Source organism: Mastomys coucha, unplaced genomic scaffold, assembly GCF_008632895.1.
Source record: "Mastomys coucha isolate ucsf_1 unplaced genomic scaffold, UCSF_Mcou_1 pScaffold20, whole genome shotgun sequence".
Lineage (NCBI taxonomy): Eukaryota > Metazoa > Chordata > Mammalia > Rodentia > Muridae > Mastomys > Mastomys coucha.
The window spans coordinates 5880374-5885292 of record NW_022196903.1 but is presented as its reverse complement, the minus strand read 5'-3'; positions in this window follow the sequence as shown (position 1 = coordinate 5885292).

Below are 4919 nucleotides of genomic sequence, written 5' to 3'. Positions count from 1 at the left end.
TTTCCTTTAAATACCATTTACTCCTCGTGCTCATGGTCGAACCCCTCTGGCCTGCCAGGCTACGAGTTTGACCCCAGATCTCAAATAAACCTAATGTGATTGCAGCAAGATCGGTCTCTCATGAGTTATTGAGTTGTTGTGTTATCCAGAGACTTGAGTGAGGGTCTCCCCAGCTATGGGGGTCTTTCAACACCAGGAGTAAGCTGGGAGTACCTCCTAAGGACAAGGACCAAATGGGTTTGTGAGGGACCTGGGACAGCAGGGCTAGAGGACGGCTTGGAACCTAACTGCTGAAGGGGTGGAATAGAGATGGCCTCATCCTTATTGTTGAGATCAACCTGTTTGTCTGGAGAAAATGAGACAGGGTCAGTAATGGAAAGGTGAGTATTAGCCTGATCCTGGTAGTGTTTGTTATAGGTGGCCACCACTTCCTCTGGGGAAGAATCTTTAAGACTGGCAAAAACCACAAGGAGGATGGGGATGAAGAACAAGGTATTGGTAATGCTAGACTGTATCTAGCATTTGTAGGTGAGGAAGAGAATGCTCATCCAGAGGCCAGGGTCCCACATGTTCTCTGGAGACATCCAGGGGGCCCATCCAGGTCATGAATTATAATCTTGACACCATATGTCACCAGAAGGGTTTTAATCTGGAGTTCCTTAATGGTGGAGGGGAGGGAACCCATAACAATGAGTGAGCACAAAGGAAACAAACAACAGACAGATATGACAGACATGGCATCGAAAGTCCTGTACTAAACAAGAGACTGCCCGCATTGTAGCTCAAAGGCTGTATGCCTTCATGGTGTCCCCAGGAGGGAAAAGCATTAGGGGGCCAATCCCTGGGTACCATTGCCCGAGAGACTAGCACCAGGATATATCCAAACTGCCTTTTCTATACCTACCAAGATGAACATGTGTTTTTCTCTTTTTCTGTTAATGGGATATAGCTCATCTATTGACTAGATATGTTAAAAAAAAGATTTTAGCATATCTTATGTGACTCTCACTGGGTTCTGTGGATTTTTAAAAGGTTGTTTGTTCAGTTAACATTTTTTGTTGAAGATTTTTGCATGCATATTCACCTAGGACAATCTCCTAAAACTTATTTTTGTTGCTTTCTCCTGTGGTCATAGAATCAGGTTAATGCTGGCCTCACACGTTTCAAAAAAAAAAGTTTTCCATTCTTATTTTAAGTAGTTTAAGAAGACTACTATTTGTTTAATGTTTGACAGAACTCAAGATTCAATCCATCTATGCTGGAATTTTTTGTGATGGAAAAGATTTCAAAATTCTGATTTTATCCTCTTGTGAATTGAAGATCTATTCTGGCTTCTCTTCATGACTCACCCTTGGTAAGGTGTGTATGTTGTATAACCATCTGTTTCTTTCAGAAGACAAAATGTGTGCTTATATGTGTGTTCGTAATAACCTCTAGTCATTAGTACTGATCTCATGTCTGTTATAATATCTGCAACTTCATTTCTGGTGATAATATGATATAGATAGATAGATAGATAGATAGATAGATAGATAGATAGATAGATAGATACATGTCATATATATATAGAATCAGGGATGCAGTAGCAAATATTGCTTTTAACATGATTTGATATATATTAAATATAATTATATTTAATTCTTTGAATATATATTATATATTTTTAAGTATAATTATTAATGTAATGCATTTTATATATTATTTTTATGTTATTTATAAATATATTTAATTATTTGATATATATTAAATATAATTACATAATTTGTCTTCCCTCTCCCCATTTCTATGCATCTTTTGAACCCCTTCCTAAATTCATGACATCCTTTATTTGTTGTCTTATATTTTTAAAAACTTTTATCTAGACTGTTTTACGACAGTGACTCATTATACAACCTAGCTGACTTGATACTCACATGTAAATCAGGCTGATCTCAAACTTCTGTAGCCCTCCTGAGCTCTCTCTCATCTTTTTTACTGTTTCTGTCATTTTTTTCATCAAGGTAAGATGGCCTTGTAAATTAAGCATTGCTTTGTCATGTGCTTTGTGAAAAAGTCTGTGGAAGGTTAGTGTTAATTATTTAAACATTCCATAGAATTTGCCTTTGAAACTAGCTGATTCTGGTCCCTTGTTTGCCGAAAAGTTCATTATGAACTCAATCTAATGAAGTCTCTAATTGGGAGTTTTTAATTCCTTCTTACATGGATATAGGTTTCAGATGTAATTCTAAAAATTTTCAGTGTCACTAGTTTTTGACTACATATTTATGTCTGATGGTTGTTACTTTGGGGCTGTAAACATTTAAAAATAAACCATGCTTTATTTCTTGAAGTTTTGTGAGGAAGAGGAGGAGGAAGAGGAGTAGGAGGAGGAGGAAGAAGAAGAAAAAGAAGATCAATTTATTTTATCTTACCCTGAAAATAATTTGCATCATCAAAATCAAACAACACAAATAATCTGATATTTTCTCCATGTCAGTTCCTATCCTAAGGAAATTATCAGAAGTCAATATATTTATTGAAGAACACAGAATTCTTTGTAATAGCAAATAAGTCTATTTAAGTGTCTAGCCACAGATAGTACTTAATTTTGTCCAGGCAGTTCCATTCACTAAGATACACAGATAACAACAATGAACCAAACAATCAAGCCAAAACCTAACATCAAATGTTATATACTTACTGGAATGGAAATGCCTAAAATACAACAATAATGAGAGAACAGAAATGGATGTGTAAAGGTTCTTAAATCATCAATGATGCTGCATTTTTCTGGTTTACTTGTTCTGCTCAATGAGAACTCTGAAGCATGAAACTTAACATCTCATTTTAAATTCTATTCGTACAGAGAAAAGTGAGTAAATGACTGTTACTGTCCTCATTTGTGTACAGTCCTAGTGGTTTGAACTGGCTACACACATCTAGTTTGCATTTGCAAGATGATACACCAGGCTATCAGGAACACAGTTTTTTTATCATACTTTCACAATCATACTGTAAATAAGGCCAGCCTCACTAACTATAATATTCTAAGTTAAATTGTTGATAATACATTCGTTGAAAGAACAAGATGTTTTGTTTATTGCTGACTTATAAGTGATTGAAAACATTTAATTACAGGCATTTTCAAATTGTACCCTGAAGATCAATGGAAAGTAACAGAGTGTCATAAATATAAACATAACATTATCCAATCATGTTACATTAAGAAAAATAAAGAATGTTCTGCTGTTTTGATGGCATCAATCCCAGTAAGGCTTGAAATAGTCAAGAGTCCCACACTTGCCTCAGGATTTGCACAGCCACATGGCTCTCTCCTTGAAAAGAGTGACAATTCCTCACTAATGTATCCCCCATGCATTTCTTCCCAGACTTCTCTATAAGCAGTTCTGATTCTACTTAGGTAACCTTTCTCCTCTACACAGAAGATACGGAGAAATCAAGTGTTTTTGCTAAATCTGTGAGTAAAGTTAAAGCAAAATTTTAAAGTATTAGGAAAAATTAACTACTATTAATAGTACTAAACAAACAAACAAAAAAGTATGTCCGAAGGGAAAGCAAAACTGGTGTCAGAATTTCTTACTCTGTGTACTAGTAAGATCACTATGAGTCAATGAATCATTGTTCTAACTTTCAATTCTGGAATGGAATCAAGGGAAGAGTGAATTAGTCTGTACCTTCTTTTGGAAACAAAGGCACACAGTCTCTATCTTCTCTTGGCTTTGCAGAAGCTCTCACAAGATCAAGGATCTGTATTGTGAAGGAAGACCCACATTACCTATAAATATACAGGTGGGAACATCTACACATTTGACTATACATAGCTTGACATAGGTCTGTGTTTTACATCCCTGAATCATTCCCCACTTGATGTTAAGGGATGACTGCACTGATATTTAAGACATGCCTGTCACTGTTATGAACAATTTATTTTCATTTTTACATACCAAATCTTATTATGTGGTTTATTTTCTAATTAAAACATGTTTTTCATGTAATATGTTTGATCATATTCTTTCCTCTCTCCCAACACCTCTCAGATTCTCCCCAGAGACTGTAACAGAACAATTTGGCTTCTGACTCATCTATTTCTCTGATTACCATTGTACCATTAAAGCAGTAAAAGTAAACTACACGGCATGCTCAAATCCAGGTTTCCACACTTAATAACCTAGGTTCAGCTGATAACTAACTCCTGAGCCAGTGCCCTTTATATCACATACACTTGGCTGTTTCTCATAGTAATGATGCTGACTTACAAGCCAAACTGCCATCATTAAATTGAGAGTGATGGAAGTAATCCAGTGTTGGGATGGTATACATCATTAGGATTCCTGATATAAACAGGTATTTCAAAACCTGGCTTTTAAAATTCTGTAGGTTGTGTTTTACAATCATTTTCCGTATCCTAATAGTTATATACATAAACATGAGAACTGATGTGTAAACAACATAAAAACTTACTAAAAGTCTCAGCAAGAATATGGTAACAACCTATAGACAGAGCTAATAACACCAAGTGTTTGTGTATCTGACTTACTACAATTCTTTGATCATAGAAGATCATGATTAAAAACTCTTCATAATGTTTTAGTGGGTATTTTTTGATACCCACTAAATCAGATAAAAGGAATGATGACTATCATTGTAAAATATTCTAATGATTAATTAAAAGTAAAATATAGAACATTGTCTTTTCTCCAAATAAACACTCATACCAGCTCGATAACTACAATAGAACTTTTCCTAAGACTTTATTTTATTGCATCCATCTTGATAAGCTTATTTCTGGGTATAAATGCATAGACATGGAGCGAAGTTAGGTAAAATATTCTAATACATATTGAAAATAAAGAGTTTACTCTCTGTTTCTCTAGATTCCATCACCCAGTTTCTTCCATACTGCTACAAAGAATACAGTT